General features: G+C 36.3%; 1 long non-coding RNA gene across 2 annotated transcripts in view; it reads left to right on the top strand.

Annotated features, from left to right (window-relative positions):
* Positions 1-22,739, top strand: part of LOC139600446 (uncharacterized) — a 65,941-nt gene that overhangs the window by 388 nt on the left and 42,814 nt on the right. Inside the window, exon 2 of one of the 2 annotated variants that reach the window (XR_011682546.1) lies at positions 2-57. The exons of the other annotated variant lie outside the window; for it this stretch is intronic. This is a non-coding gene — a long non-coding RNA (uncharacterized lncRNA). The remainder of the gene's footprint in view (position 1; positions 58-22,739) is intronic. 2 annotated transcript variants of the gene reach the window in all.

The raw sequence follows: 22,739 nt of genomic DNA, 5'->3' as shown, positions 1-22,739 counted from the left end.
GGAGAAGGGAAATGAGCTAGTGATTTAGTTGCCAGCTGGCCTTCAATCACAACAAAGGTAAAATACATACTTTTCTGATACAACTGCATTTAAAAATTTTATCAATTTTTGTTATTTTATATTAACATGTAATAGCTGTAGAACTTGAGAAACTCTAATTTATATGGGGGGGGGGGTTGTCTCTCGTTTACTGCCTTTTTTCCTTTATTTTACAGGGTTTTATTTAACAACTTTGAATAGATTTTATATTTTCTATATTAAAAAATTCCTTTCACAACATCTCTTTTACCACAAAGATTGATATGAAATCACTGAATAAAGATATAGTTGGGGATGTAATTTTTTATTGTCTTTTAGTTTAATAAAAAGAAGAGTGACATGTAAATAGAACAGTCTTCTGACACTATTATGTTGGAGAAAAATGAAAAATTACTTCTGAAATATTCTGTTAGGCTTGAATAGTGTAGCGTAATGATAACCACTAAGCACATATCTTTAAAAGATTAGTTAGAGACTGTGGTTCAGAGTAATGTAAATTTTGATCTGAGACCGAAACATTAGATTTTTGTTTGACATGCAGTATGTACATTATTTCATAATAGAAATATTTTTCCCCCAGGATTGGTATAATACACTGCTATTTAGAATAAATAAAAGTCACTGGACAGAAGCATGTGTTTATGAATATGTTTAATGATTTTTTTTCTATGGAAGGAGAAAAGAGACCTACACTTTCTCTTTCAAAATACCTATAAAAGTAAAAGAAGAAAAAGATGTTGTATGTTTCTTATTTGATTTATGATTAACTGAGTTTTACAAGAGAAGAATTTGTAATTCCACATATGAAGGCATTGTGTAAAAGGGGTTCTTAAAGAAACAAATCCAAAGAATAAATTGTACGTTGCAGACAGCTCATTCAGGTAGCATTTGCATAATTGGGTTTTACACACTTGAGATAGCGCTAACTGAATTCAGTGAACACGGACTCCCAGCAACTGTGATATAAGTCCAAAGTGTTGCAGATTTTCAGTTTGTGTGACTATAGTTCCATTGTTTTCAATTGGAGGTTTATTGGAATAAGAACTAGAGAAGTAATTTAGGAATTTATGTTTTAGACAGAACATTAAACTGAGATGTGTTAAATACTGTAGTTGCATAAATGTTTAAAATATTATGCTTGTAATAAATCAAGTTTTAAGATTAAATCAATATTTAGTCATTTTATTAGAGCAAATGATGCCAGTATCTTTTTCTGCAGGTTTTGCTGGTTAACTGAGAGTTCAATAAATTAGCCTTTCATTTTTTTTATATTTCTCTTTTCTCTATACATTTGTAGTTATGTAGACAATGCTGTTTGAAATGCATGGTGAGGTACCCCAGTTGCTCTATTTTCATATATCCCCTACTCTTCAGAACCATTTCTCAAATAGGGATATATACAGGAAAAAGCAACAATGAGCCAGATCAAGATCAAATCCACTTAAGGCAATATTTTGGGTTGTGTATGATGTAACCAAAAGTGTGTTTTCTATCACCATCTCCATAAGGTGTTAAAACCAGGTGAGGCAATGTTCTTTATCTTGTCCACGACACATCCCTGATAACTCCCTCCCTCTGAGGGAGTATCTTCTGTTAATGGTCCATCATGCCTCACTGCATGACTCATAAAATTTCATCATCCTATTGTGAACTGCTCCACCCAGAGGGAGCAACCAGTCATTCCTACCTGGATATAATCTGAGGATTGGAACACCATGAGCAGCCTCACCTACTGGATTCCCAGAAGACAAGAGCTACATAACCCCCATGGGACCTTTAGGGAAAGACCAGACCCTTCTACATGATCACCACATTGACAGAACCACATCTATCACTCCAGTAGGACTGCAGCCACCATCTAATACCACCCTGACCAACAGGGTGTCAACATGTATCCTGACTCTGTCAGGTTAATATAGGAAAGACATTCTGTGCTGTTCTTGTGAGCCAGCAAAGGCCTCCTGAAGATAAAGGAAAGCCCCATATCTCTCCTGAGGAAGACACCAAGGTTGTCACTGACACTGGCAGTTTATATACAGACACAAACAGGACAGGGCCACTGGGATCAGCTTCGTGAGCTATTTATTTTCAGCATCAGTCTCATTACATGATTATGACAATGGAGAGGAGAGATGCTAACAGCTCGCTGGTCTGGCAGGAAGCCAAAGAAACTTAATGTTACAACATACCATAAATGCATCTCAGCCAATTACATAGAGCAAAAGCATACTGACAGTAGTTCTATCCAATCACCTTAAGCACACGTAGCTTTGGTTTAAAACAATAGTGGCCTATTCTCAAGCAAAATGGCACATTTATAAGAGACAACAAATAAAGCTCTATTCATAAGCATAACCTTCTAGATATATACTAAATAAACTTTTTGCAACTTAGAAAGCCAAACTACACAGCTCTATTGTTCTATTTCTCACGTCTTCTCTACCACTTAATTATCTTTTTCTGCTGTGTTAGCACTTACAATTCCTTCTGCATCTGAGGCCTGTCTTTTTTACCACCGTCCCAAAACTCTCTGATTTTTATGGATTCCCACAGTCACCATGGAGACGTGATGAAGGAGAGAAAGTTAAGAGATAGAGACTCTAGCTGGCTCACAGTATGACATGGCTCCCTGGTCACCCACTGAGAACTTTGTTTCTTTCCTATAACCTATGGGCAGTGAATGTGTATGTTGAGTGAATGTAAATATCTTGAAAAAGTATAAAAGCAACATGTTGCTATAATAACTCTCTCTCTCTTGCACCCTTCTGATGGAGTCGTGGTACTTTGTGCTGTGTCGTGCTCTATAACGACAGGTTAAGCCAGTGGTTTTTGCATTTATTTCAATTTTCCTATTAAATTGTAGTTCTGACATGGAGTCTCTCACTAGCTTGCTTTCAAACTAGTACAGGCAAGAATAAACCTGTTATAGAAATGTCAAGATTAAGGACAATAAAAATACATTATTTTCTTTACTCATTGCCCTTTCATTTGAGCTACTAGTACATCAAAAATAATTTAGGCTACAACAGAAGTGAAAGTATGAGACAAACAACACTAATGCTCAAGATTCAGCCCAGACTTAATAGTATTTAGTGTATTGAAAATTATTCTATGCATTTTCTAAAAATGAATACAGGAAAATGTAGAGTTTTTTATGAAGTCAGCTCCATAGAACTGAGCTGAAGATGAATTACAGGTTAGTAACTATATTCTGGTTTCAGAATATTGCACTATTTGAGGCTTTTTTTATTTAAGACCTGTGAAAAGGCTTACTTGAATTACCAAACAAATGCATGTGAGAGAGAAAAAGTTTATAAGTTACAATAAATATAGTAAAATCATCTCTACAAGCAACAGTAGGACTTATCTGGTTGGTTACCAGATGCTTGAACTGCAGTAAACTTTATTTCCATGAAAACTTATGATTTACTCCAGACCTTGAAGTATTGTAATCCCTAAAAGTGGGATTCATCATCTGATGTGGAGACAATCAGTCTTACACATAGAACTGAGGGGGGTTTTTATTTCATATTGGTACAAAGATGGGTTTTATATGGTAAATCTACAAAGCTAGTGCACTGATTCTTAAAACTTTACACTATTTCTCATTTTAGCAAACAAAAGAAACATGGTTATTGGCTGCATGTTACCACTCTCTGAACATTGTTAACAGTCCTTGCTGATATATAAGTATGAACAATAGAGTGTAGCTGCTTTTGAAAGTGATAATAGTTTTTCCCCTTGCTGAAGCCAATCTGTACCTGCAGATTGGGTGCACAAAAAGCCCTGCTTTGTAAAACTGCTGGAAAAAAGGAAAGTATCATTCACATGTTGAGGGAAGCAGAAATGGGAGATCAATGGATAAGAGGACTGATAGGAATAATTAAAGTGATGTCTTAAAATGGTCCTGAGAATGAGAATTTATTGTCTATGTTTACTTCCACATACATCAATTTTATTTGGAAAATGTAAATATGGGAGCAGACTTTTTAAAACCTGTGCTGTGCTTTCAGTCTAATCCACTCCATCTTCCCCCACATAATTTTTTTTTGGTAATCTCTATCAATGTCCTCCCCTTACAAATATGAATTTACTGGGGAGATAGCAAGGTCTGTGTACAAGTTTTCCTCTGCTAATCCAGACACCAGTGAGGCTCTCTGCTGGATGCCAAGGCTGGGAAACATATTTCACCATATATAACCCTATTTGCTCATAAGGTCTTTGATCATTTTGTTTGAAGTTGCGGTCTTCCTTTCAGGACTTTCATTACACTTCACCTCCCATATAAAGACCTATTTTAAATATTAGATGTCTGAAATCCTTGGCTAAGATTTCCTGGAAACTATTCTAATTAATTCAGGGAACTAGAATGTCACAAGTAGTCCTAGGTGTTAGGATTGTTAATTTACTAACAATCATCACCTTGTAAGCTCAGTTTCAGCTTTTTACTTTCAGTTATAATAAACAGACATTGCATTCTGATTTGTGGATTGTGTCTTGAGCAACAGAAAAAAATATGGTTTGTGCTTAGAATGAATCTTTCCCTAGATTTTTACAAAAAGTAAAATTTATTCTTTCAGTTTTTCTTCAGAGAGGTTCTGTGCTTCTGGTCTGAAGCCATCCTAGTGACCAGAAGCAAGTAGTTCATGTTTTGTGATTCATAATATGCAATGCTTACTTCAACTCTGCAGGGCTTTCTGCCTTAAGTCAGGTCATATAAAGAGGAAGGACCTTTACTGCACAGAGCCAAAAATTGTTCAGAGCAGTGCTGAACAGTTTCCCATATAAGAGCTGTAATAGAAAAATTGTCAGGTTTGGTTTTGCTACATAGCATTCTGATAAAGGGTGTGGAATGAGAAAGAGAGAGAGAGAGGCAGCAGAGGGGGAGGGGAGAGGGGAGAGTCAGTTGTGGTTTGATTTGGTTTCTTTTGTCCTAGGGATTGAACACTAAATTGCTGGACTAAGAGCTGGAAGACAGGAACGGTTAATGCTTTAGTCCTGAGTCCAAGACAGGTCATTTAATGCAAGGTGAAAGCATGTCACCAAACTTGGGAATGTTGTGTTTTGACATTAGATGGTGTGTGAAGATTCAGTTAAGGGTGATATACACAGAAGACCTTAATGAAATCTGGGGTGAGGTCTGAGGATTCCTTCTTTATGAATGGGGGTGACTATTCAGATAAGTGTTCTCATTGAGAGTTATGAGATTTCTTATTCATATGTGAAGGATCAATCTCTTGACTTTTGAGGTTTATAACTGTTATTGCTTCTTTATGAATTGGGAAAATATTTGGCACAGCTGATTTGTAATTTATTGGTGTATTTTAAGAATACAATCAAAACTCATTTTGATTTCGATCGCAGAATTAAATTTTTATTAAATTATATGTTTAATTCAGAAATAAATCAGCAGACAAGTTTGAAATGTTAGAAAAAAAAATGAACACTCTAGTCAATTTTTTGCCTTTGATGTGGAATACAAAGAGGTGATCTAATAATTTTTCTGAAATGTCCTTCATTCAGTCATTCCTCTGAAAGCCACATAAAGCTGGTAGCTAATGTAAAATAAATGGCCTGAAATTTTAATGCATACAGGAATTGACATCACCAATATTTTGTGTTATATCTGTATGTTAGTATCATAAATATTTAACAACCTCTTCTCTTAAAAGGTTTGTGCAAACTTCATTTCATGCTTACTTGTAGACCTGTGGTTCATAGCCATTATCTGCTCTTTGGGAAAAAAAAAGAAACAGTCAAATAAATTTCTATCATCATCATCATTGTAACACAGCTTTGTATGGATTTTTCATCTCTCTGTACATCTGGCTTTGTAAGAAATTTAGAATAGAATAGACTGTTTCAAGGGGAAGGCACTTTAGCTGGATGCTGTGCCTGGAGCGGGCATAAAACAACATGAACAATGACCTATTTGCAAAGCTACCAGTGGGGAATGGAGGTGGTGTTGAATAATGTTGAAACCAGCCAGACTCTATTATCTCAGAGTTAAACATGCTTATAGCGAGGTGAAGATGTGCCAGACCTAGTAAAGTTCCTGAAAAATGAACCAACAAGTGATGGTGCTGATAACTTATCTAAAGCTGTTGAACTGACACAGCTGGCCTGGGGACATATGACTGACAGTCAGTTATAGTATCCAATTAAAGCTCAGTCCCTCTTCTTAACTATAAGGAATTCTAACACATCCTTTCTTGGACTGTGCACAGAGATTCCTCCTTTAAATGGGGTTACTCAAGGATGAGTGAATGAGACTTGCCCATTGTTACTGGTATGACTGAGTAACATCAATCTCTACTTAAAACACCACATGAGTTCTTCTAAGAATAAAAAAGATTCATAGTTGGGGAGAGGGATTTTGGTTACAAATTTTATTGGACATTGATGGATCTAGGTTTTTTAAATAAAAAAATACCTTTATTTATACTTCAAGACAGCTTTAAGTTACTGCCTATAACCCCCTAAACAAATAATATTATAGCCATTCATTACTTCTGTTATTAATTTTTGGAGTAAAATGCCTTGTTAAAGCTGAGGACTGTTGTGAGTTTCTATTTGTCTCAGTAGAAAATGTGAGATTTGGATACAGTAGCTGATAAAAATTTCCTTCATGTTGATTTTTAAGTAAAGTGGTAGGAGGCATGTCATGGAGCAGGAAGATGACATCTTGCAAAGGCTTACTTTTACACTGAAGAATTAATAGTAACTGTCCTGTATTCTAGGACAATGGGCTATGGACATTTCATTCATGCCTTCTATGTAAATGGACTATGTCCTGTCAATATCTAGCTTCCCTACACAGCTCAGATATTTGAACCAGGACCAGGAAAGAGCAACACAAAACCCCCTAGTAGCCTTCCCCACCCAATCTTTGCATTTTCCCTTTCAATTACCTCTCCAACCCCACAAAAAAAACCCCAAACCCTATAGCTGTCTATCACTAAGAGATGATTCACTACCTAACTGTTCTCAGACAGACATGATCATGATAATGTTAACATGTTTTGGATAGTTTAAGGCTGTAAATGGCTACAAGATGGAAAAGCAGTGATCTCTTGGTCAGTGTTCAAACCTTGCTTCTTTCGCTGTATTTACAATAAATGTGGATGGCATTACATGTGGGACAATGCTGACCATTTCAAAGGTTTAGCAGACTTGTTTCTGTATTTTCATGCAACTGTAAAGAATAGTGATTGAGAGTACTGTCATTGATCAGTCAAAGTCAGTGATCAACTTTCCCTTAGATTCAGTATTGGGTAAACATGTCCGAACCAACCCCTACAGTGACTGAACAATAACCTAAATAAGTCCATGCACCTTTTCCATTCAAACAATTCTATATAGTGTGTCTAATGATATTTTCAAAGTGGAGCTAACAATTCCTATTAATCACTGGAAGTGATACTTTAAAAAGAATGCATTGTGTTCTTAATGGAATATATATATGTTTATATTTCAAGGCTAATGTATCAGAAAAAACAAAAGTCATCCCAATGCCCTTTGTGTTATTAATTTACTGGTCATTGCCATGGGAAGAGAGTTAGGAATTTTTAAAATGACACTTAAAACCTAATGGAGTAAATAAAGAACATTCGTAATTGTATGTAGCTGCCAATCTTTGAGTGCTCTGTTTGAACAGATCTTTTCTAACATTAAAAACTTTTCTAGGTTGCTCATCTAAACCACTTGTAACCTGTCCTTCCATGAATGATTGTTACAGAGTAGATGCAGCCAGAAGGGAAAGCTAACTGAGCTCTTCCATACAGATGTGAGGGAAAACCCTAGATGTATCTTCCATCAGCCTCATGAGGTATAATGCCTGAACTGCAGCTTTGAAACAAAACAGTTTGGAATGCAATTCACTGGACCTATCTAGCAGCTTGGAAAGGTATTATTAGGTTGGAGGCATAGTTTTTAGAAGTTGAAAGTGTAGGAGCCCTTTGAATGGTTAGCTCAAGATAATATTTGTGATCAAACTAAGCTCAAATTTTTGGCATGGTATTTCTCAGAAACTTTGGATATTAGGGGGCTAGGCGTTTTCTGATGGATTCTTTATACATTCTAAATGTATAAAGTATCACATTAAATATCAAATTTATTAGACCTTCTACCTTAAAATCCAAATTAAAACTTAACATAATGGCACCTTCTGTGTGGTCTGAAGGGAGAAAGACCAGAAATGACAATGCAGTTTTTATGTGAATTACTAACTATATTCTAAATACAGATGGGAGATAAATGTTAACTGGAAAGGGATCTGTCAGCCTACAGTGGTGGCTTTCACAATTAAACATACACACACTCTTGTATATGTGATATATATATATCATACATACAAGAGTGTGTGTATGTTTAATTGTGAAGAAGAAACCATATATACAAGAGTGTGTTAAAATCTTAGGGATTTTTTTCCTCCAGTTTAACTGAATAATCTATTTTACAAATCAAAGCTGAAACCTAGCTTAACTGTACAGATGCAAATTCAGAAATGCAGACAACTAACTGAGTTATTTGCTTTTTAAAACTCAGTTATACTACTTGATTCCTTAAAGTTCCACTTGATACATATTAACCAATATATATATATTTAAACTACCTCAAAATGTTTTATACCGCTCATTTCTTTTTAAGGTGGAAAAGTTCTTTTAAATATTTTATTTGGTATCGTATTTTCCCCCTGCAATTGTGCCTTTTGCTCTTTTTTGGGAAGGGACATGATTTTGTGGGGTGTTGATTTTGCTTGTTTGTTTTTGTTTTGGGAGGATTGTTTGTTTGCTTTTTGCTTTTGGTTTGGTGGATTCTGGGATTTTTGTTTGTTCCTTTCCTGAAGTTTGGCTGGTTTTTGTTTTCATTTTTTGGGGGTTTTAAAATATTTTTTATTTCCCCAAGTGTTAAGTCATGCTTAGCTATTGTTTGTAGGGTGATCCTGACTGTCATATGTGAACTATGTCTTTCTGTATGATCATTGAGTATACCACACCAGTTAATTCAGTAATTTGGTATACTCTTACATAATTGTTATTTCAAGTCCCTGCAGACTGACTGTCTTCAAGGCAGAAAAAAGTAATGTTTTAAGTTGATCATTAAAAGAAGTATTTAAACCATTGGCACTTGTGCTTCATTACAAGGGAACATGGATGAACACTGTTTAAAATGCTTCTCAGCTCTGTTTGTAGGTGACTTTGCTATCTTCATTCATTGTGCTTCATTAGTACACTAATTAAACTACTAGTACATACAAGATAATCCTGGGGAATCAAGAATGTTCAAAGCTAAACCTCACTGTTCATGGTTGCCAAAGTCTAGAGAAAGATATTGGTGGAAGAAAATCCTTAATTGTGTCAATTCTGAATCTAAAGACTCAGTCTATTTTCATCAGCCAAAGCAACCTTAACAGAGTACTGCTACTTGGCTTGTTCTCTTGAAATGCAGTCACGTGCCTCTGCTGCTTCTGTGCTGGCTCTGGATTTTTTGGTGTACCTACTCAAACCTACTCAAATCAAATAACTTTTCAATAAATTATTGATTAATTAAAAAAAAAAAAAAAAAAAGCATCTTTCAGCCAGATCAGCAAGGTATATTAAACAAAAAGGGAAAATAACAAGTCCTCATTTTAACAATAGCAAGATCAGTAGGCTTGACTGCAGAACCACATCATCATTGTATAAATAGCCAGAATAACCAATTTTTCTGTGTCTTTTTCCAGAATAGTAATTGGTAACTGTGTCCAAACCCCACAGCCTAGTTATTTTTCTTTCTATTGAGATTTGAAATGGAGAATGTAATGTCTCTGCTAAACGGCTTAGTGAAATCAAACCCTTTGTTTTTATTTCATTTTTCTATTGCTGCTGTAGTTCTATATCAGTTTATTATATGAAGGTCTTTTGCTACTATAAAATATCAGCAAGTGTGGATTATCTTCATTCTTCATGAGCCCTATAATCTTTGCCTGAGTTCTTTTAACAGGTAATGCAGTAATTTTATAAGAATTACATATTGTTATTGTCCTTAGATAAACTTCTTCAAAAAAATTGCATGCTAGATGCATGTGGAAAACTGCCTAAATGTGAACATAATTTGAAGATTCCTCTCACTGTAAATATATGGATTGGCTTACAAGATTTCTTCTACTTCAAATATTTTCCTGACTAATCAGTAAATGGTGGTAACACATCAAAACATTCTGTAGCTTCAGATGCAAAGTCACAAATTTCCTGCAGGTAAGATCCTCAGTTGATATGAATGGGTAAAGATCTGTGGGCTGCAATTCACAGAAGCAGGCCCTAACGAAAGTTTTTTGTGGTCTTAATTGAACACAAGTTCAGATTAAACTTGAAACATATGCTTTAATAAAAGATATTTCTGAACATATAGTACTGTTGTTACATCAAGTCCTAGATTTTACTTAGAAGAATAGTCTTATTTCAATAGAATTACTAATGTAAGACAAGGAATAAAAGACTCTTTATGGGCATGACCTGAAAAGTAAAACTTTAAGGTTTATACAGTTAATTTTGAATCCTAAAGTTTGACAATGTGACTAACAGATTTAATTTTCTCCCTAGTCTGTTACACAGCCAAAGGGGCAAATAGTTTTGCTCAAGTTTAAGCAAACCCTCTTCATTTTAACTGCTCAGAAATAGAAGAGGAGAAACACACCACCTTGCTCTACAGTGTTGTCACTGAACGTATACAACATTCTCAGCAATCTTACTAACAAGAAGCAGACTATGTTTTTACCTACATTCTTTGAAATACCAGTATTTCCTTAAAAAAAACAGACAAGCTCAAATACTGGCCATGAAGAAAGATGAAAACATTTAGCATTATTTAGCATTAATTTGCTGATCTCAAGCAAGATGGGAAAAAATTAGTATGGAGAAAGAATTGTATCTTACCCTGCTAGAGGGAGTAACAATGAAATTAACCCTGAGAACTGTTTCAAGAGTATTCTAATGAAAACAGTACAGTATAATGGCAAAGTTTTGTATTTGATGATATCAACAGTCCTTACTGATTATGGACATTTACATTTAATTTACTGTGTTTTTAAAGTAAAATACTACAGACCTATCTGTGCTAAAATTTCTTAGTGCAGTTGCCATTTACTTTTATTTTCTGTACTCTAATTGAAGGACTTGTTCAATTATTATATTGCTCACATCTGTTCTTATAGGCAAAGTTAATTCTGTTTGAACATGTCAAAAATACACCACCCAAATTTTAAAACTCTTGCTTCATGCTCAATTTTGATACTCATCAACATTAAATAATTAAGTGCAGGAAAAATAAAATTGAGGTTTGTTTCATAAATTTGAGGATTAATATACAATCATAAATTGTAACAATTTACTGGGAAACTACCAACCGCTCTTTCCATATGTGATGATTAGGATTTGCATTTCAGGACATGAGATTTGTTAATATAATTTTATGTTGGTAGGGCATACTAATGGAAACATATTTGCTGTACACTGCTTGCTAATATTTTGTGGTTGTGATAAACAGCCTAAATTTGAGATATACAGATTTGATAGAGTAGACTGTTAGACAGATAAGAAAGGGGCTGGATGGTCACATCCAGAGGGTAGTCAAAGGCTCAGAGTCCTGATGAATGTCAGTGATGAGTGGTGGCCCTCAGGGGTCTGTACTGGGCCCAGTGTTATTTATTATTTTCATCAACAACACAGATGAAGTTGAAGGAGTTGACACTCCTGAGGGACGCGATGCCATCCAGATGAACCTGGACAAGCTCAAGAAGTTGCCCATGGAAATCTCATGAGATTGAACAAGGCCAAGTGCTGGTGCTGCACCCGAGTTGGGGCCACATCCAGTGTAAACCCATGCTAGGAAAGACCAGATTAAGCAGCAGCCCTGTCCAGAATGACTGGTGGTGGTGGGTGAGAGGCTGAACTTCATTAGATTTCTCTCTATGCAGTTCTCCAGCTGGTCAAGGTCCCTCTTAATGGCAGCACAACATCTGGGTTTATCAGCCAGTCCACTCAGTTTTGTATCATCATAAATCTTGCCAAGGGAACATTTATATCCCTTTGTACAGGTCATTGATATACATGTTGAATAAGACTGTACCATGACTGGTTTCTTGCCACGGATGACATGGAGAAAACTAACTTGCACTGGACAGTGAAATACTGCAAGGTGGTCCTTGTAAAACAAAGAAGTTTGGAAGCCTATTTCTTGTTTTATTCCCCCTCACAGACCAGATGTTAACAGGTCAAGATGTTACTCATTCCACAGTCCAGGAAGCTTTTTAGTAAGACAACACAACTTATATCTTCAAAGGAGGACTTCTGTACTTCCCTCATGCCTAGCATGACTTCATACTATTGCAAAGCTGGACAAAAATCCTGTATCATCAGTCCATTTAAATAGATATATAGAACTGGACAAAAATTTTCATATCCTTGAAAAGATTTACAAACACCCAAATCAGAAGCGCATGTAACAGTGTATGAAAACAGCCAAACTGAACTATCCTCTGAATCTTTTCACAATTTGTGCTGTCCCCTGCCTTTTTTTATAATGCAGATATAGCTTTGACTGAAAACTATCACTTTTAAGGGACTTAGTAATTCGCAGTAATGTTTCTTAGATTTCAAGCCATTTTTAAGCAGGTCAGTTGAAGTGTTCAGTGATCACTGACTTTCTAGACATTGTCCTGACATTCTAGACATTCTTCATGAAGACAGGCTGAGAAAGTGCTGATTTTCTCAGATGACAGGAAAGGCTCATGGGCATCTTCCTGGCACATGTAAATGGCTAACAAGAAGGAAGGAGATGAAGCCAGAACACTTTCAGTGCACCAAGTGTCAGTACAAGAGGCAGGGGATACACAGTTCCCTCTGAACATCAGGAATTGTTTTTTTCACTATGAAATTGGTCAAACACAGGCCTGGATTGCTCAGAGATGCTGTGGACCTTCTACAGAGAAATGCAAAATGCAACTGAACCTGGGCAACCTGGTCTTGCTGACTGTTCTTGAGTAAGACAGTGGGGCCCACTGACTGTAAAAATCTCAGCCAATATCAAAAATTCTGGGGACATACCAACTTCAAGGCTGAGAGTCAGTGCAGCACAAATCCAGAAAAAATACTGGACTTCTGTGTAAGTATCTGTGTGTGTAAATTCTGCCTACCACAAATTTACTCCATGTCCATATATTGATATGCATTTTGAATAAGCTGCATTATGTGCATATGTTCTTGGATAATACAGAACTGCAATATAAATCTAGGGCACTCAGAGTTGATCTGAACTCCTAGGACTTCATTTTCTTTGCTAGCTGGCTGGTGCTAAAACACTGAGTTTCTCTTCTTTAGGAAAAAAATTGCGTATTTTTTGAAAACTTTGAAAGAAATTGAGTCAATGCTATTTTACTGACAGAAAGTTCTACAGTTTTTCAAAATTCAAAAATGGCATTTTCCTTGCTTGTAAGAATACATTTAAGCCAACTGTTTATAAAGAAATTATTGTAAAACATGAGAATAAATCCAGGAGTGGTACTTTGAATTATCAGTTCCTGTGCTAAGTTTTGTAAGCATGTAAAGCAAAATTACAAACTACATACCAAAATATTGTTTAAGAAATACATATTTACATATAACATATCAATGTACTTTGGTTAGCAACAGAACACCGAATTCATAACTAGATGAAACATCTAATTCCATATGCATAATTATTTTGATGCTGTATTTATAAGCAAGGGAAAGGAAGGAATTGCTAAGATCCATGTCAGATTTAGGCCATTACACCTTGTTAATTAATTATTTGTGAATAAAATATTTAACAGTTGTCATCAGATGATTTAGAGGATTTTTTTCAGCATAAAAACACACACAGCAGAAATTTGCTTTGACAGTGGAGAACACTAACTGAATCTGAGATATAATAACCCTGGTCACTTTTAGATAACAACATTTTTTACTCTTACACCAACATATTTCTGAGCTGAATTTCAGCCATTTTATTTTTGTTCACCTTCTTGATCAGAAGTTAGGAATGCAGCATCATTGCAGAATGATGGTCCATCAGAAAATGGAAGTTTTGAGGGACTTACATGTCTTAGAACTCGTAGGTGAGAGAGTGGCTAACAAATATTACTGTTTGAGACTGGCTAAAAATCAAGAGCTTCTGAAAAAATAAACCCATGGCTTTACACATATAACTGGTATTTAAGAAAGAGACAAAGCAAGCAGCGTCCAACTCTCTAAGCTTACAGTTAAGATAAGGAAAGGCCAGACAAATGAAGGATTTTCACTGGTGTTGTTGGACAATGGCTTTTAACCTAAGTGGACAAGAAAGAGTAGGAAAGGCAGTCATTCATTGAGATAATTCAATAAAACTACCAAACAACTTAGAAAAGTGATACTGTCTAAACTCTACCCATTTGTCCAGGTTTTGGCAAGGAATGGCTGAGATGTTTGTGGGTCAGAAATTTTGACTGACAAGATTAATATGAGGATGTTGTGCTGTGTTATTATGCTCCCCCGGTTTAAGCTGGAATGTTCTGTTACCCCCTTTTTCTGTATAATGGTTCTGTCTGGAATTCCTCCTCTTTCCCAGTTATCTGTCCATCACCAGTTACCCTCGAAACTCACGCCCTTTCTGTCACCCCCAAATACCCCCCTTTTATCCAGAAACTTCGGTGCTATACATGAGATTGTTGGGCCAGGGACCGGGGTCCCACCTTTGAGCTCTCTCGGTTGGCTACCCGTCCTGTCACTCTGATAAAGCCCGCCCTCGCCGTGGGCCCCCATTCGCTGCCTGTCTGAGCTCTCCCCCTCCCGTTTCTCATATATAACACGTGTATTCCCTCCTCACGCTGCCCTTCGGGCCGGCGGCTTCCCCTGGGTGTTACTCCACGTTCTGGAATAAAACCTGGACTTGCCCCGGTCGGGGGACGCTCTCCCATCCCTGTCTGTGGTCCCGTGCCTTTCTGTCCGCCTCTGGCAGAGCTGAACGCCGATCCGGCGCGCCACTGTCGAAGGAGCGGCTCCCGCGCGCCGAACCGAGAAACCGCGCACTCCTCCCGCTCCTTCTGCTGGCAGGCGGGGACGGCGGCGCAGGCGGGACTTTGAACGTCACGGCTACCACATGAGGGTTAAGGAAGAGTTTACTACCTGAAACCTTTAGGGAATGAAGTCCAGGACAAGTGAGGAATGAGACGTGTTAAGGTTTTTACATTATCTGAAGGAAAAGTCACAAAGCCAAAAGTTCTTTCTTAAATATTTGATTAAATTTGCACAATACAAATAGTAAGTTTTCTGTTAGGCACTCAGAATTAAATACTAGTTGTGGGATTTTGTGATTTGTTTCCAACCGTGAGGTGAAGTTTTGACTTTGAGTTCTGAATGTCACGATCTGTATGTACTTGTTCAGTTCTCTGGTGACATAGATGTAAAACGCAAGGTATTTTGGGGAGCCTTAAAATGATAGGTGATTTACATATGGTATCTACACACAAACATAGGATCACGCTTTAGGGTGATTTATTAATAGCAACAGTAGTTTACTTTGGTAAGCTACAGTTCAGTTCTAGTTAGAGCCTTTGTCTTCAGGGCCTGTTAATCTTGTATGCTTTTCTGCCCTGGTACAAGTTTAAGATTGTCACAAGGAGACTAAATTTTATGTCATTTCTGTTCTTATTATAGTCTTCACATTGTAATGAGAATGGAATCATTTTGTTCAATTTTCTGTCCTCGTTACAGTTATGAGAATGGATTAATTTTATGACATTTTCTTCTCTCATTATAATCTTTGTTATGGGAATGAGAATATGTAATGAGAATGAGAACACTTCAAGCATTAAAGGTCTGTGAGAACTCCTGACTAAGACTGTAACAAGAAGAGAAAGTGACACCCGATCAATTCTTGTGACAATCTTAAAGAGAAACTCTAGGTAAAATTGTATTCATCCATTCATAAGACAAAGATGGTTGAGAAAGTGAAAGATGGAAAAAAAATTAATCAATTTTTGTCACAATTTGGACATGAAATCAAACTTCATTATGTGCTTTTAGAAAGTATAGTAAGTTAATAGAAAAAGTCACAGTAGGGCCTACACAGAACATACAGCTTTCAAGTATACAGTCTTGCTGGGGTAAATATAGTCAGTGCACTCTGAGTGAGATTTGCACAATACATGATCCAGGTATCATAAATGGAAAACGGGATCCACAGAGAGCTTCAGTGGAAGTCTTCCCAAAGACTTCAATGCAACTAGGAATTAATCCCAAATCCCTTTTTTCATAACAATCCAGAAAATAAGATACTTTCTTGTATGAGCATTGCAGCATTTTTTACCCAGGATCTAAAATATTAAATTAAATATTTCAAAAATCCATGTTTAAAAAAAACAAAACATTCCAAGATCCAAAACTAGGCCTGTTTACATCTAAATACTTATTTATATGTAAGTATTTAAGTACTTACCCAGAAATGAAAACAGAATTTTATATCAAGATTTGGATGGGGCTTTTTATCCTGATAATTGAAACTATATAATACCATCACCTTCTCTATTTTGGAATAGACATACTAGCACAGCTGAAAGAGATGAGCTGCATAAATCAAGGTGAAAATTTGAAATCACTAGAGATTTTCAAATTGAAAAACTAAATTTTATTGTAATGGCAGTTTACATAGCTTGTAACAAATGGAAAGAAAGAAATGGATATGAAATTTCGCAGTTTTCTAAAAGTTGCTAAAAGCCTGCTCTAGTAACATGTCTGATGTCAGACTCAGAATAGGTAGAGGGTTTTGAAGTCAGATAGAAGAGAAAGAGCAACAAAAATAACGAGGAAAAGAGCAAAAAGTTTGCTCTATTTTAGTTAAAAATGTTGGTACTACACCCAAACACAGACATGACTACAAAAGAAGGGTTAATTGGAAAATGCATGTAGTATACCTATAGTAGCACTGCAATATCACTGTCAGCTTGGATTTTTCTTGGATCTGTAAGAACAATCAGTGATGTTATATCTAATTCAACATGTTTATCTATATCTCAGATCTGGTAACAGCTTCTCTCCTGGAATGTCCTGTGGAAATTTCATTCCTGCATCCCCCACATCTTCTGTTAAAGATTAGCCACCTTGTGCAAAAGAAAACCTACTGGAACAGTTGTCAGCCAGGCTGTGTAAATTTTAAGACCAACACACTAGACAGTGGCCTCAAATAAAGCTAGCATCAACAGAAAAAGAAGAAAATCAGCTTACAATAAAAATGATTTTGAGTACACCAGCAGACAAACAGGAAAAAATCAATAGGAGGAAGAAATTATGTAAGGAAGAATAATTATCTTACTAAAAAACAGATACTGCAAGTGCAAAACCCACGCAGATAAAACCACCATTCCCTCAGCTAAATAGCAATGAAGGGTCACGTGGTTGTGGCAAACTTGTAAAAGTTTAAACTACTTCAATTTTTACAATTTAAAAATATTTAATTATTTTTACACAATTTTTGGAAAGCTGTTCACCTCCATCTTACAGGATTTGTTACAAACTCACCACAGCATTTAGGGATCAGCTTGAACCTTTCAGTATCTTTGCTATGCCTCATTTAAAGTCTGAATTCTACTTCTTCAGTATTAAAAGAACTGTAGTACCCACTTACAGATATTCTTGTAGTCTTAGTTTTCTGCCTCAAAGGAAATAATAGTAATTTCTAACTAAAGGTACCCAAGTACAGAATTCTAAAAGATTTCCAGAAGTTAAACTCTGTACCTTGCAATTTTCATAGCATATGATCATCACTTTGAGAGACAGGTGCCATCTCAGTCGTCTTGGTGAGACATCTTTGGGCACACAGTGTTCTCCTGTCCTTCTTTTTCTTTATGTAAATCCTTGCCATGAACTGTGCTGTCATCAGTGAGGTTACTTGAGAGAAGTGAGAGCCTTACTTACATAGCTTACATAGTAGTCATTTTTTTCCAAAAAACTTTGAAGAGACCTTGTACCTTGGTATCAAAGATCACTAACCCTTAGTATGTAATGTGCATGTATGTCATAGTCGCATATTATGATAGATTACCATAATTTTTTAAACTTTTATCCTGACAAGGACCCTTCATGTCTGCATTTTTTCAATGAGGCAAACTTGATGAGATCAGCTGTATTTAATCCTAAAGGATAAATTATCTTATTAATATTAGAGATACATATTCTCTTTATTATGTAGAATACATAATAAAATCGCTTGTGTAGCTTTAGTGCAGGAGTGGTATCTCCAAGCTTCTCTGAATTTCACCTGAATTCATATTACACACAAAATCCTTCATTTTGTAGACAATTAAAAATACGTTCTTGTTTTCTTCTGATGAAACAACTAAATAGCTTAGAACAAAAGACACATAAATTAAACCTGTCAATGAGATAAGGAACCTATACACTGTTTTGTAATGACACTATCCAGGACCCTAGTAATAGACAATGGAGCAAAGAGAAATAGCTGACAACTGCCTTTGCACCAATAATTTCTCTGCTACAGTTAGTAGTCAATGTTTCAACTTTATACATTTATGTAGATACATGATGTTTACAGTTAAATAATTTTTTCATACATTTTCTTCAACAACAAAACATCCTGTCTTCTCTTGATACCTACAAGTTTTTAGCTTTTTATCTATTTTTCATATGTTTGCGATTTTTAATATATAGTTGTATAGCTTCTAGTACTTTTCCTGCCCTCCCTCAAAGTTTAGCTAAACCTTATTAACATATTCTTGAAATTCTGTTTAGTCTTATTTTTTAGAAGAGAACATCTGGTAAGGGCCTTTTGTTTTCCACTGGAAGTTAAGAAACATAACAACAAAATAGGGCAAAGAAACCCCTGCACCAACTCCAAGGGGCTGACCTTAGGGTGGATTACTGGCTCAACTGATCTCCTATTGGATGTGCCTGCTAGATATAATGATTAATTATATAAATAATAATTATTCTAAATATACATATGCATGTACAAATCTTATATATATACATATATATATATATATACACACACACATACAAAAAATTGCAGAAATTCTTTATCAGGTGTGCAGTTAGCCATATTTGTGCACCTAAAAGCTTTCATTAAAGATCTGCTTTTTTTTCTTACCATTTTCACACTTGCAAGTTTTGTCTTTTGAATCCAGGCAACATGTTTATTAACTAACTTCTGGAAGGACTTGGAATTCTAGACGAATGCTCAAAAAACGTATGTGCAAATATATTTCTATTCAACTTAAAGCTTCCTCAATTTTCTCAGGCTTTTCTCTATCTTTTCAATGAGTATATCAAATCAAAGTTTTGATGCATTCAACACAGTATTTTTTTCTCTATAAGACCATAAAAATATAATTTGAGTATGTAGTTTTCCACTTTTGGTATTCATGGTGCTTTACATGCTATGAGTTCAACACTGTCAGACTAAATACTGCTTAGTTTTCATTCTACTTCATTTGAGTAGAGGGGAGATCATCTATTTGCAACATTAGTTATTCTAACATAACATTCTTTCATGCACAAGTATTAGATTTAGTTTTTAAAAATTCTCCATCTTTCTTGCGATTTCTGAGATGGATTCATCTTCTGACTGTATCAGCCTGAATTGCTGCAAGTAAAGTCCAAGGTAAAGAAGCAAAAAGGGCCTTTGCATAATACCCACAGGTGTTTAATTCATCTGGGCAGTGAGATGTTCAGGCTCCAACATGGACAGGGCAGCTTTTCCTCCGCAGGAGCCCCAGGGCTGACCTTGGTCCTGGGGCAGTAGAAAGATAAAAACCAATCAAGGAATAGGTGTAGGAGACAGTATTGGGAGAGTCAGGGCTGGGATGCCTTGAGAGAACTCCCCAATTTAGGTTAGAGTGAGAAGTTGAAGCATTCTCCCAGCATTCCCTGCTCCTCAATGTAAATGAAGGTCTGTCTGTCATTTAAAGTTCACTCCCCTATTCCAGAATGTTCTGTACTCCCGGATTTCCCATTGGCCTTCCCCAGAACACTACACCCTCCCTGCTCTCTCATTGGCAAAAGCTGTATCGCCCCACTTTGACTCGGTCCATCCCTATCCCCGTTGCTGTATTTGTATCCTGACCACTCCTACCCTCCCCCAGTTATATACCCTAGACCCTCCCTTGTTCTTGGCTCATTGTTCCTGGATCCCTTCAACTCTGTCTTCTTGCCTTACCCTGCACACCTGGACTTTCCCTGGAACCTCATTTCTTTCCTAAATAAACCCTGTTGGAGTCTCCATATGAAGAGTCCTCTTGGTTCACTGGTGAGGCATTGAATATGGCATCCAGGCTCGGGTGTCGGTGGGTTGAGGGAACTGTTTGTCTGGACCGTACTGGAGATGCTCTCGGGAAGGTGGGCACACCAACAGCACCTGCCCAGAGAGACCGCCCACAAATAGGGAAGGAGTGGCTCAGGAACATAGGAACATACATAGGAATCGGGGAAGGAGCCAGTGGGGTGTAACTTAGGGTATGCCCCCCAGGGCCTCCACAACATCTGACCCCTGTGGAAAGTCAGTTTAATGTGACATGGAAGCTCATGAAAAGTGATACCAACTGCTGATACTTCCACCCACCCTTCAAGAAAAAAAAAATCAAATGTTGTAACGTTCACAAGGGCATCAGCATTTTGATGCACTGTTTTTCATTGACGCTGGTTTTGATTTGCCAATCTTTCTGTCCCAAATCTCTTTTCCACTGTTTTTATCCTCTCTCTAATGTCAGGTGCTTATTGATATCCAATAAGCTTCCACTAGGGGTATGAATCTCTTTGCTTGGCAAATTGCTATTATGTTGGTAAGGCTTTTTTTTTTTTTCTACATCTCCTTTACTCTAAATCTTTTGCTCTAGATTTCTTACCAAGGATTGAAAACTTTAATTTTTTTTTGGGGGGGGCTCAGATAATTAAAAACACTTGTACTTTCCCTCTCTTTCTCCTCCTCATAAATATATTTTTGTCATATTGTTTCTTCTTTGATGTAAAATAGTATTGTTCACAGAAATGTTACATGAATTCAGTTATCTTCCTCTGCACAAATTTACTTTAAATTATTAAAAACGTTGGTGGGTTTGGCACAAGTAGTGTAATGCATGTCTACTGATACGATTTTTTTATTCCTGTCATTCTTTTCAGAAGCAGAATAAAGTATAATTTTCACGATTATTATTTGTCTACCACATTTTTAGGGCTATTCAGTTTTGGAGGGCTTTAATTAATCTATTCTTTCATCCAAGGTATTCTCTGAACAGTGCTCCCAGAGCTTACAGTTCAGAAGGTGCTCAAAGCAGAAAAGATAGTACAGTAAGTTCCTGCTGATTGGAATTTTATAAACTCTCTCTAATGTCACAGCCTGTTTCAGGTAGTTCCTGCTATTTTAGGGTTAATAATACAGGGCCCCTTTTATTATTGAGATTACTGGCTTTTGTTCCTACAGAACCAATAACCCTCCCTGCTGCTGGATCCTTTCCCTCTAGTCAGGCAGCCAGCAGTCATTCTTCTGTCCCAACCAGTGGTGTGGCTGTCCCTTCCTTTCAGTACGAGGGCCCATGTGTTTTCTGCATGTGTGCTTTACAAGCCAAACTAGCACTCTTTATATTTGCAGCCACATGTGCCACATGTATGATTTTAAGAATTGTGCTGGCATTGCTTCTGCATGTTTTCTAGATCTTGTTAGATGGCCTGTGTGAGGCGGTTCACCACTTTAAATGAAACAAACCTTTTCTCTCCCAAACTTTTTTTCTGTAGAGCAGACAAAAGTAGAAACTAATTTCACAGGACTTGTAGCCATAGACATACACATGTTATTTGTGATCTTTAAAGTTTATAAGTCATGGATACATATATATCTGTGCAATATTGGGAAAACGTCACTATTAATAGTGCACACACTTAATGAGGAATACATGGGTTATTTTCAGAGCATCAAATACCTTTTGCTCCGGTTGGTACTCCAGAGAAGTCTGATCAGTCCTATCCCACACTCAACTCAGACACATAAGAGTTTTCTTAATCTCTAAATTACACAATCCCATATACAAATATCAAAAATACAGTATTCCTGCTATTTTTATATGCCCTTTTACTATAGGAAAATCTAATTAATAAAACTAGTTGAGCTTACATTTTTATTATTGATACTTGTACTATGAACAGAAGAATAAATATTGAGTTAGTCTTATGTTGTCCTTTAGGGTGAATGTATGTGGGGGTTTTGGAAGGTTGTTATAAACACTTCATCCTGGTAACACAACTTTGGCTGAAATTTTATTTTCAGTATGAAAAAAATAAAGGGAACTTTTAAAATAAGAATTCCATTAAAATACCACCGACAATAAATTTCATTTAAATATGTGCATTTTTGAAATTTGTAATTTTCTGCTGTGCCTTATTTATCCATAGTCTACCTATCAATTTTCTTTCAAACCAAGCTGAAAAGCAAATTGTCATTTCAAATTTATTTTACAGTCAGTTTCTGGTTTCTCACTTGTGTTTGACAGAAGTTCCTCTAAATATTTGTAAAAATGCTACATCTTTTTTTGTTATCTCTTTTAAGCAAAACTAGTTAACCTGAAACTTATAATTAACCAAGTAGTGGCATTTTTTAAATTAATTGCCTAGGAAAAATGTAAGTCTGAATGTTGACCCAGGCACCCAAAGAATATGAAA

Source organism: Agelaius tricolor, unplaced genomic scaffold, assembly GCF_023055355.1.
Source record: "Agelaius tricolor isolate 1412-34295 unplaced genomic scaffold, bAgeTri1.0.p SCAF_27, whole genome shotgun sequence".
NCBI classification, from domain to species: Eukaryota; Metazoa; Chordata; class Aves; order Passeriformes; family Icteridae; genus Agelaius; species Agelaius tricolor.
The sequence above is the reverse complement of the archived record's forward strand: the minus strand, read 5'-3'. Positions and strand labels throughout refer to the sequence as shown.